This window comes from Schistocerca cancellata, chromosome 6, assembly GCF_023864275.1.
Source record: "Schistocerca cancellata isolate TAMUIC-IGC-003103 chromosome 6, iqSchCanc2.1, whole genome shotgun sequence".
Taxonomy (NCBI): Eukaryota; Metazoa; Arthropoda; class Insecta; order Orthoptera; family Acrididae; genus Schistocerca; species Schistocerca cancellata.
The window spans coordinates 318765637-318778498 of NC_064631.1; the positions used below are offsets into that span (position 1 = coordinate 318765637).

General features: G+C 40.4%; 1 protein-coding gene across 1 annotated transcript in view; it reads right to left on the bottom strand.

The window, feature by feature from the left end:
- LOC126191350 (lysosomal acid glucosylceramidase-like) overlaps positions 1–12862 on the bottom strand; it is a 163151-nt gene that overhangs the window by 130534 nt on the left and 19755 nt on the right. The gene's annotated exons all lie outside the window — the stretch shown is intronic.

Consider the following 12862-nt stretch of genomic DNA (forward strand, 5'->3'; position numbering starts at 1 on the left):
TCATTGTCAAGTTATATGTTACAGTATGGTAACTATATGCAAAGAGAATACATCATGTGTTAAGGATATTGTAATGTAAGGATATGAGCCTTATTACAAAATTTCCTGGAGCTTTAGTACTTGAAAACAGTCAGTTTTGTTTGTCATGCTGAACTTATAATTTTTATAAAATCCTCTGTAGGATAAAATAGTTTATCATTTGGTTCTGGCCATTTGCAGTAGGACTTTGTTTTTCCCACACAGTTTAATATGGCACCCTAATCACTCACCTCAGTCCCAGTTCTGGGATATTCCTTTTTGTCTTATAAAACTGTAACATATTGTCCAACTGATAATTTATCGTTTAACATTTTGTGGTGCTGAACATCATGTTGCTCAGCAGATAAAATTTCAGAATTACCATCAAATTCCAGCCCCACTTCATCTTCATTACAGAACTGTTAAATATGAGGGATGTTCAAAAATTATCTGACTAGTCACCTTTAAAATAGTACCCCCCAGCATCTAGACACCTCTCCCAATGTTGCTGCCACTGCTGGAAGCTATGCTGGAAAGCCTCTTTTGCTATGGCGTGCAGCTGCTCTGTCAAATTCTGCATAATGTCTTCCTTGTTCTTAAATATGGTCCCTTTCAGAGTCTTTTTCAGTTTAGGGAAAAGCAAGAAGTCACTCAGTGCTAGCTTAGATGAACAGGGAGGCTGATAGACCACAGCTCTGTTGTATTTCTTCAAAAAACTCTGAATTAATTGAGAATAATAACTGGGTGTTTTATTGTAGTGAAGGTGACAACTGTGAGTTACCCACAGGTCCATCCATTTGGATCTCATCATGACTTTTACATGGCTGTGGACCTCCCTCACTTTTTCAGATGTCGGGGGTGATGGACGTTTCCATTGGGATGACTGGAACTTGCTCATACCCATAAACCCAGGACTCATAACCAGTGATCACTGTGGTAAGAAAATTGTGAATACTGTTCACATTATCTAGCATACTGTGTACATGTCTGCACTTGTCAATGGCTCACCAGAGACTGGCTGTTTCTGTAGTCATGAAAAAAATCAGGCATGCACAGTAAGTATGCCTACCTACATAGAGAGTGTACCTGCCCTAATACCACTATTGGTTTCAACAATAAAAAATAAGGTCAGATACTTTTTGAACAGATCACATATACTGCAAAATTGTATTTCACACAAATGATTGTGTGGTGTCACCGCCAGACACCACACTTGCTAGGTGGTAGCTTTAAATCGGCCGCGGTCCATTAGTACATGTTGGACCCACGTGTCGCCACTGTCAGTAATTGCAGATCAAGCGCCACCACACGGCAGGTCTAGAAAGACGGACTAGCACTCACCCCAGTTGTACGACGACTTTGCTAGCGACTACACTGACGAAGCCTTTCTCTCATTTGCCGAGAGACAGTTAGAATAGCCTTCAGCTAAGTCCATGGCTACGACTTAGCAAGGCGCCATTCGCCTTACAGTGCTTGTATTGAAAGAGCCTTATTTGTATCATCAGGAGCGATGTACCACAAGGATGAATTAAAGTTAAGTATTAACGCAGCTACGTACTTTTCTTTATAGCATTCATCACGTATCCTGTTTCAGACCTCACGCCAGCCGGCGTGAGTAACGCGTGCATTTCGGTTACCTGTCACTGTGGACTGGCTGTCTTGTCAGTCCACAACATATTGTTTCTCACCTTATTACATAATTCTGAGAAAATGCAAAATTACACTCACTATATTTTTAATTTAACTGATTTGGACCCTTCAGGCAGAAGTTATTTGGGGTGTAAGAACTGTTAAAATATTTATGATCAACACTGAGTCCAGTCTGGCAACGCAGTATTGCTTCACAGATCTCACAAAATTCTAGATCATTCTTTGCACATTGTGAATGCATACTGCCTTGTTTGATCCATGCTAATGACTTAATTTTTTGAGGAAAAATTTAAAACTCTTTCAGACTAATAGATCAAAATTACCCACAAAGGGCCAAAAGAAACTTAGTTTACAGTACTGATATTTGGAGAAATCTTTTGAAATGTTCAGTGGAATTCACTCTTTGAAAATCTGAAGATAGCAGTGATGTAACACAGGGAGTGAAAGAGCATTTACAGCTTGTACATAAACCAGACTGCTGTTATAAGAATGAAAGATCATAAAAAGGAAGCACTAGTTGAGAAGGGAGTGAGATAAGGTTGTAGCCTGTCCTCAATATTATTCAATCTGTGCACAGAGCAAGGACAAATTTGGAGAGAGAATTTAAAAAAAAATGAGAGTTGCCAGCAACATTGTAATTCTGTCAGAGACAGCAAAGAACATGGAAGATTAGCTGAACAGAGTGGATTTTGTCTTGAAAACACATTATAAGATGAACATCAATGAAAGTAAAACAAGGGTAATGGATTGCAGTCAAATTATGTCAGACAGTGCTGAAGGAAATAGGTTAGGAAATGAAACACTAAAAGTTGTAGATGAGTTTTGTTATTTGGGCAGCAAAGTAACTGACAGTAGCCACAGCAGACAGGATATAAGATGCACACTGGCTATAGGATGAAAAGCGCTTCTGAAAAAGAGGTATTTGTTAATATCTAATACAAATTTAAGTGTTAGAAAATCTTTTCTGGAGTATTTGTCTCGAGTGTAGCTTTGTATGGAAGTGAAACACGAATGATAAGCAGTTCAGACAAAGAGAATAGAGGCTTTTGAAATGTTTTGCTACAAAAAAATGCTGAAGATTAGCTGGATAGTTCAAGCAACTAACAGAGAGGTATGAAATCAAATTCCAGAAAAAATAAATTCATGGGAAAATTTGACCAAAAGAAGCGATCAGTTGATAGGACACTTCCTGACACATGAACAGATCATCAGTTTGGTAATGGAGTGAAGTTCTGGGGATAGAATATGAAGATAGAGGCCAAGGGATGAATACAATGAGCAGATTCAGATGGATATTGGTTGCAGTGGTTATTTGGAGATGAAAAGGCTGGCAGAGGATAGAGTAGAATGGAAAGGTGCTTGAAACCACTGTTGGGAATAAAGGACACTACAAAAACACACCACCAAAATTTTTCAGTGCTACTCAGAAAAGTACTGAAGCTGCCACAACTGTTGAAAAAGGCCACGGTGAGCATGAATTAGACCTAAAACCATTGCATCAGATTTCCACATGGTGAGCCACCCCAGGGGCCAGCAATGCAGTAACATCATTATGGCAGAAAGACTGGGCACTTGCAGGCTGGTTACTACACCTCCAAGTGTAGGGTTTGTTTTATGTGTCTCTTGTGGCAAAACAGCAAAACAACTGCAGAGGACCACCTTTACAACCTCAAGCATTTGTACTAGAGGTTGGCAGAAAAAGGACTCAAATGCACAGCACAAATGTTTTTTCATGCAACTATCCTTGACATATTCGGGTTCAAACCTTCAGCAAAGGGATGTGCATCAATGAAGGATGATGCGCTCATAACTTGTATGGAAATTATGTCTAACATTGCATCTAACATTTTCTAGCAAATTACAGTGCTATCTTGACTGTTACCTGGTGATGCAGCCTGGTGGCTATCCTTCACTGCACTCTCTTGGATAGCCTGCACCTACTGCTGGCACATGTGCTGCTGAGGCCCCTCCTTTTCAAGTGGGCAACCTAATGTGGGCCTGCAAGTCAGACACCACCAAACTTGGGTCCACAGAATGATTTCCATCCACCGTAGGTCCTTGAAGTTTAGTATGGCTTCTGACCAAGGACTTTGGTGGAACTGACAAAATCTGCCCTCCTGATCAGCAGCTGCTGGTATCTCCATCCCTGACAGACCCTCCAGTTACATAGTGGCTTATGCATCTTGCACAGTCTCTCATCCTGCATTGACCTTCCACAGCAATGCCAACCACCTCCCTCGATTGTGGCTGTTTCACCAGGTCATGCACCACTTGGGTCTCCTCCACTGACAGTCACTGCTAGGGAGGAAGAGGGGCAGGAGGGGGGGGGGGGGGGCTGCGGGGAGGATTTAGTGTTGCCACTTGATACCACTATGGAGACCAGATAGATGATTAGATGGTGATACATTACTGTTGGCTGTTGTATCACTGTTAGCCAGAGGGCACTGGTCACTAGGTGTACACTCTGATGGAACGACACCAGAATCTGATGTATAAGTCAGCCCTAGAACAGTTATGATGTCATCTGTGGAGTGCACAGCCGATGTTTTACTCGCTTGGCTCAGGTTCTAATATTGTGGATTTTGTTTGCTACAGGCAGAAATTTGAGACAGCGCAGAATGGACTTTACTTTCAGACACTGACTTAAGTTAGCCTGCACTGTCTTCCAAGGAGCATCCAGCATATATCTCTTGTTGTATATGAACTGAGGCAAGCTCATGCTAGTTTATATGCAATTCACTTTTGCAAAATTAATTATGTAACACATTGTGTCAAAATCAATCAACTCACTTTCAGTGCATGAGCAGTTTACTACAGTGGGTGTCTAGCACTCCAAAAGAAGAGAAAAACAATAAAGTCCCTATGCAGTCTTGTGTAAAAGGTATGTACTCATATTTTCCAGCAGACTGCAAGAAATGTCTGTAATAAACTGCTTGTGCTCTATTGAGTAGATTGACGAAGTTGAAACCTGTCACAGCATTTTATGGTCACAGTTTAAGGTTGACAATCAGTCAAACAAAATAAATAGTTCCTCAGTAAAATGGATGTCCTGTAGGATTTTTGTTGGGGTAGCTATGCAAACCAAACACTAACCGAACAGACATACACTGTTGTGGATATGCAATTTTAGTTCACTTTATTTTTACACCTTATAAAATCTAGGTATACAGCAAGAGCATGCAATCCCCAACTGAACAAAAAAACAATACAAAAATATTTCACACACACTTATTCAATTGTTTGTTTGTGATTGCTGCGTTTTTCAGTTCACTGTATCAGACCCCCTCCACCACCACCCTTTTTTGAACCCTGGAGCCCAAGGGATATTATGAACCTTGTGTCTGACTGATCTGTCAGCTCTGCTTCCTGTCACCAATGCCATTAGATTGGAGACTGCAGTTACATGTGCTCTTGCATTGGCTTCTCCTCCACTGCCCAACCCAAGGCCTTTGTAAGGTGTGTGGTGTGGGGGTAGGGGGTTGGGACAAGGTAATAATAAGACATATCTGGAGAGACCAGAGGCTTCCACTCTATTGAACCCTTTTCAAAGTGTGCAGACATTCGATAGATACTATTTCCTCACAATCTTTCCACCCGATCTTGAAGGTATTTGTTCTCTTCTTGATTCTTCCTGCTGACAGAATGGTCCAGTGTATGTGAGCTTTAACGGAAAAGGGCCATATTCTTTTGTAGATATTTCCCAACCTCAGTAAATTTCTCTGTCTGTGGTAACAGCTAAAGCTTTTCTGAGAGTAATTAGCTTATGATCTTACATTTTCACCATAGACCAGCTTGGCTGCAGAGTAGCCCACATCTTCCTCCAAGTCCATAAACCCAGATAAACTAGCAGTAAAGACACACACTATCAAATGCTCACCTCTGCATATGAGTGCAGCCTTCAAGGTTCGATAAAGAGGCTCCACCACCCTGTTACTTGCGGAATGGTAATTGGTGGTTCTAATGTAGGAGGAACCACAGAGCCATAGTATTTCATAGAATAGCAGTGACTCAGACTGTCTGCCCCCATCTACAGTAATCAGTTGGGCAACCCCATATTGGGAATTCCAGCCTTTAACCAATGCTCAGACCACAGTTATTGCTGCAATACCTGTAACTGGGAAAGCCTCCAGCAGTCATGTAAAACTGTCCACTACAGTCAGCAGATAACAATAGTTATTGGAGTAAGGCAGTGGGCCAGCCAGGTCCATATGCACTTGTGAGAAATGTGCTGTAGGCATAACTGTGGTGCTGAGTGGTGCTGACACATGCCTACCAAATTTGTATAATTGGTATCGAGTACATACAAGCCTGGGTTCACATGTGGCAGTCTTTGTTCATTCCTGGTCAGACTACCTTCTTTGTTGACAATCTAACCATGGACTCACCCCAGTGTGAGATACATTATGGGGTGCTTAAAAAACTGGTTGGTAACATTGTAGTGGTATGAAAGCGTGCAGCAGGTTGTGAGACATGTTGGACCATAATGAAACATTGAGCTCTGGAAGTGAATTTGTGACAAAACAATGCTGGACTTTCTGCGCTCCAGTGCTGAATTTAGCTCTGGGTCGTCAGATATATGTTCAGCAATGCTCTTTCATGGGACACTTTTACACAACCAAAGCATTGTGAGAGGGAGTTGGCCACCACATTACTGTTTCCATTGATGTGTCATACATCTGTCATGAACTGTGAAATATATTTAGTACATCTGCACTGCCTCAATGTTCTGTGAGTGGTTTCCAGGGAGAAAAATGACGTGAGAAGATCAAGATCCATTTCTGTTTGGTGTCAGAAGTGTTTTATTGCCACATATATAGCACAAGATCTCTATTAACAGTCCTAAATTTTTGCTGTACCATTATTAGTGACTGAGAAGAAGAATGCCAAAAGCTGCCACACCCTGTTAACTAATTGTTGCAAAGTGTCTCCCACAGATCAACTTGTCTTGTGTCAACCGTTGTGGCCATATGTTTGTTATGATGCAGGTGAGTTGAGTAGCACTGCCTGTGCAGTATAGTCTTTAGCAGAACAGAATGCCATCAACTCTCTGTACTTGATTTTAATTTTCTGTTTCCTGCTCTATACTTTCATTTTAATAATTCTGTGAGTGGTACCAGCAGTACCAAAGCTTTTTGTATGTGGTGTCTATAAAAAACTGACCATCCCAAGGAATTGCTGCAAGTCTCTGAAAGTGTCGTAAGTGGCACATTTTGAACATTATCTACCCTTTCCAGCAAAGAGAGCATGCCATTAGATGATGCCTTGAACTCCAGAAATTTGACGCTGCTTTTACTCAATACACATTTCTCCCTGATTATGTTCATTCCCATATAGGCCGAGACACTTCAATAATTGCCAAAGGTGTTCCTTCTGTTGTTCTAATGACTCCAAAAATACTAAGATATCATCCATCTATTAAGTAGCAAAAAAGAAACTTGAGGTCCCTAGGAACTTGGTATATAATACACTGCCAGGTCTGTGCACCATTTATTAAACAACACAGAATGAAATGGTACTCATAAAAGCTGAATAGAGTAGTGATAACTGCCTTCTTTATGTCTGCTGATGTGACTGGTATTTGAAAATATGGTCTGGTGCAATCAATGACACTGACAGCTTTTGCCACTGCTATTGCATTCTTAAAGTCCACCACATGAGGTATAGGGTACCTGTCTGGTACCATGCTGGCATTCAGTACATGGTAATTGCCACATAGGCACCATGTGTCATAGCATTTCAATACCATGTATAAAGGTGATGCCCACTGGCTCTCTGAAAGTGCCATTACTCCTTGAATTTGTATATTGATATCCACTCTGGCTGCAGTGAACTTTCCCAGTGTTCAGTGTTGTGGTTTAGCTCCATCCAAATTCCAGTCAATCTGTGGAAGAAGTGCATTGTCTTTGGACCCTTCTTGTCTTTTGCTTGCTTCAAAATGGAACCTCAGCAAATTTGTCAATAATGTTGTCCATGTTATGGCACTACTGTATTTATGCTTATTTTGCTATGGGAGAAGTGTGCCACTGTGTGTGTCCACCACCAGTTGGAAATTGTGCAAGAAATCTGCCCCCAGAATGGGTTATCTAAGATTCAACATAATAAATGATTACAGAAACTGTCTGTTCAAACAGGTATCCAATAGCACTTTCTCTTTCCCCAATGTCTTGATAAATGAGTTATTAGCAGCTGTTGCAACTGTTAATATTTGTGATCCTGTGACATCATCTGCTTTGAAACTGTGTTCCAGTAGCACACTGTTGACCAAAAAATGGGGTTCTAATACCTTGTCCATCACAAAAAGCTTTGTGAATTTTTTAATGCTTTTGTAAAATCTATTCTCTATAGTTGTTGGCTCTATGTGTGTGAGGCCCCTAAATTCATATGGAATTCCATGTAGATCTCCTCCAAACTCAGATCCTCATAACTGGGCACAGTTTATGCAGTGATGTCTCATTTGTATTGTACCACTACCCAGCATGGGTTCAAATTTTGTCAAGTGTCTGTGGGTTGTATCATGCCCAGAGATGAAACTTGATGCTTTTGCATGAGCTGCAGTTAAGTTTGAGGCTTTGTTTGTGGCTGTTGAAGCTGGAGACAGTTGTGACTCAAACTGGTTTGTTGCAACCATTGCAAAGGAAGGGATTCTGAGTAACAAGCCATTCATGTAAATCTCCGTGCATTGTGCACCCAAGTGCATGCTGCAGGCATTTACAGTTTCAGACATCAGCTGACGAACTGGCAGGGTAGACTCAGTAGGGGAATGATAGGATGGGAAACATTTATGAACAGGACAATGAGTACTGGCTGGTGGAGCAATTTTGATGTTCACAAGGAGCCACACACTTTTGCTCCCTAACACTAAAGCTTTGGTGGTACCAGCCCATCCATACTTGTCCTGTGATCCTGTTGACTGTTAAGTGTATGATGCCATCTGTTTCTTTTTTTTTTTGTCATCAGAATGTAATGCTTTCTTTTTGTAGTGCCACAATTTGTGTGCTGAGCAATCTTGATGCCCTCCATCAGCTGATCTGTAGCTGTTGCTGGTGTGCTACTCGGGATGGTAGGAGTGGAGCTGCTGGTTGGCTGCACCCCTAGCATGGACGGTTCAGAGCCATCTGTCATGTTGACTCTTGCTATGGCAGTGCCAACATTAAACTGAATGCAACCTCCAATGTTTTCCAACTTATCTGCTAATACGGTGAAAGGCCATTCTGTACACATGGCAAGAAGAATCCACATATTTTTTGGAAGCCGTGTTAGCAACTGATCTGTAACAAATTTCCTGATAACAAACAGAAATCACTAATGATGTACATTCTTGTAATAGCTGCTTGGGGAATCTATTTTCCAGTTGATTGTCTGTTATTAAGCATTCCATCCTCACTTCAGGTACTGAAGGCAAACAAATGGAAGAAAATGATTCAACAAAAGGTTCCTGCATCATCTGCTAAAGACAGACAATGGCAGATGCCCAGAGGAACAGTTTTATCCAATGTTAACAATGTTGACACAAAAATACCTCCACCACTATGCTGGAAAGTGCACTGTCACCAAATGAAATGTATTGTTCTATGCCTGTTTGGTTTTCATTGTGCCCACACCTTTCCAGAAGTGTATCCAATTGTGTAGTACAATTCATGAGTCCAGATGAGTTTTTCATATGCTTTGATCATCCATCAGCAGACTTTCTGTACTCATGTTAACCTCTGTGCTGTATGAAAAGTTTTCAGTGGAGATAGACATTGTTGCCTATGAAGTTTGACTCTGAGGATGGTTGTTTTCCCCACATCAATATACTGGTACTCATTGAACATACTCAATGTAATGAAATTTAAAAAGCCCTGTGCCTGCACAGTCTTGGAGATCATGCATCTTATAGCAAATATTTGGCTGCAATAGTGTACTGGTACTGCACACCATATTCATCCAGCATTCAGCTATTAAATGACAGACAGTAGAAGGTCTGAACATATCTCAGGCAAATGTCTCAAGAAGAATCCATGGCTAATCATTTCATACCACCTGTGCCATAACTTTTTTGTTATACATTGTGTGTGAAAAAATTCTGTATCTCAATTGTGGCAATGATACAAATATTGATAAATTCAAACCACCTCACACGTCAGAAAACCAGGAGTTAACAGTTTCAGGGCCTGAAGATTGTTTATAAGAACCTTAATTCAGTCACAGGAAGTAGAGTTAATTGCATGTGAGTCCAGTCAATAGTTTACTGCTTGTTGATTGTTAGCAAAAAACATATTATATAAGATGAAGATGTTACCATCCTTTGAAGAAGTGGATACTGAATACAAACTCAAGAAAGATAACATAATAAATGGTAGAATAAGAAGAAACCAAAATAACAGATTGAGAAAAGATATGATGATGAAATTTTGCATAAGTATGCTGGGACCAATAGTCACACACAATAGAGCTATACAGATTAGGTTAGATTAGATTCAGTTTTCATTCCACAGATCCAAAAATGAGATGATTCTCATGGATGTGGAACATGTCAGAAAGTATAACATACAAAACATAAAACATTTGAATATAATACTTACTACCCCGAACATTTGTCAGGAGATGGTCAAAATAGGTGAATGCAATACAGTACACTGGAGATGCTAATATTTACACGATCAATACACTGTCAGAATGAAACATTGTTATGTACTTTTAATAAAATACATAAAATACCTAACCTTGACTGTTGTGACTAAGTGCTGTCAAAATTGAAATCTAACAGACAGTTTTACTTAAGTTGGTATAACAATTGCTATGAAGATATTAATCTACAGAGGAGAAGGAGTTGCCTGTAAAAAAATCTTTCAAATTCTAATTAAACCAAGTTTTTAATGGTTGCTAGCAATTTCTTGAAAATGTGTGTTCCTGGACGTTGGACCTGTTTTTGGACCAAGGTAAGTGATTTTAGGTCTTAATGTAGATTGTTCTTATTCTTTGTGTTGGTACTTTTGGGTGGAAATAGAGATCTATTACTTGCAACAAATTTCATCACGTAAAAGACAAAATGACGCACAACAATAGATGAGAGTGTCTGGGGGGGGGGAGGGGGGGGAGGGGGGAGGGGAGGTCACATTCAGAATGCATTACATGAGGTGTGCCTTCAATTCAGCTACATTTGTAAGCATTTTTGAAGCATTTGGTGGAAATAGCAACTGAGTGCTGTAATGAGTAGCATAAAGGATGTTTTCAAAGCTGCTGCATTTTTCATGGAAAATGCATGTACATAAATTCTGTGAAGTCCAAAATGGCACAAGGACACCAATAAGTTTAAAAGAGGACATTAAGCTCTGCAAGAGCTAATAGCCAGGCTAGCCAATAATTGTACATCTTCTTGTAAACAAAGGAGACAATGTTGAGAGGAAAGATGAAGCAGACGTAAGAATGTATCAGTGAGAAGCTGGAGTTGAAAATATACAGTGTATCCATAAGTAAAGTTCCAGTTTCAAAATGCTGTCGAAAGAGAACCACTGCTCAGAATGATGTCAAATTTGAACATCATGGTATTGATTCAGGGAGAAAAATCATGAGAAAAAAATATCTTAGCAAAAATTTTATCAATAGCTATAAGCATTTTAACATAAAAGTTATTTGCTACAATTGACAGACAGATGAGATGCAATACAATGGCTATGGCTTGAGTTGGCCAGTACACCATCTGTACTGTTCAATGTGCATGACTGGACAACTTTGGCAGTCAACAGTTGTAGCACTGTTAGTCAGGTAAGACAATGCACTGTAGGAAGGCCATCCATGTCAGATATGAAAAATCAATTTTGAATTGTCCTGGGGTGAAAAATGACATAAAAGGCAAAATGATCCACAACAACAGTTCAGAGTGAAATTAGAATTATATATTAATACCTTCAGCTGCTGACAGGGGTTGATGTATATCAACGGGGACAGGTGAAAAATCACATAAAAGGCAAAATGATCCACAACAACAGTTCAGAGTGAAATTAGAATTATATATTAATACCTTCAGCTGCTGACAGGGGCTGATGTATATCAATGGGGACAGGTGAAAATTTCTTCCCCGACCGGGACTTGAACCCGGGATCTCCTGCTTACATGGCAGACTCTCTATCCATCTGAGCCACCAAGGGCACAGAGGACAGTGCAAATGCTGGGACTACTCACATACGCCTCCTGCGAGACCCACATTCTCACCTTATTGTCCACACACTACATTCATAGTGTCCCTACCCAACACACTCATTACAGGTAACAGAACCAGCAAGACTCATCTCTTCAAAAAAATATGGCCCTTCAATAAACAAGGCCATCAACCTGTGCCACCGAGTCACATTTGCAGAATGAAGTGGTACTGGTGATATTCTGCAGTTCTGCATACTGACATGTCCTTGGAAATGAGCTTTGTCTGTCCAAATAATGTTCCATGGCTATTCATTGTCCACTTCCTTGTGAACAGGAAGTTCCAGAGTGAATGTTTGTCTTGCTGGCAGGTCAGCAGGAAGCAACTTCTGAACATGGGTACTTTTGTGTGGATAACAGTGCAGGATGTTTTGCAAAGTTTTATACACTATGCTTGCAGGCATGTCCATTGTGGAGGCAATTCCCTGTGTGATGTTCGTTTGGACTCAATTGCTCAACCCTTACTGCAGTGCTGTGGCCACATTTTTGACTGACATCAGATCAACTGCTTTCCAACCTCTGCCACATTGCACTTCAAAAGAACCTGTCTTTCTGATTGCTGTAATCATTTTTCCAGACATTTAGCAGGCATTGGGCCAATGTCTTTTTTTAACACCCCTGAATGTCTGGAACTTCTGCAGGGCTACTGCTGCACAGTCACTGCTCTTGTAAAAGAGCTCTACCAGAAGTGCACAATCTTTATTGGAGACAGTCATATTGCACAGGAACAGCAGTGTGTCATGCATCTATTGTTGTGCTTATTTTGATGTTAACAGCAGCTTCTATTGGTCAAATTGTCGTTCTTTTTTCTTCATTCCATGACATTTTCCCCTGCATCAATAATATGCTGTTGAAATTTGATGTAATTCTGAGCAGTGGTCCTCTTTCTACAGCATTTTGAAACTAGAATTTTAATTACTGATGCCCATATATTGCCAAGGCGCTGAATGAAGCTAACATTTGCAACTGAAAAACCTGTAGTAAAAAGTTCTGTACAGACTTTCAGATTTGTTCA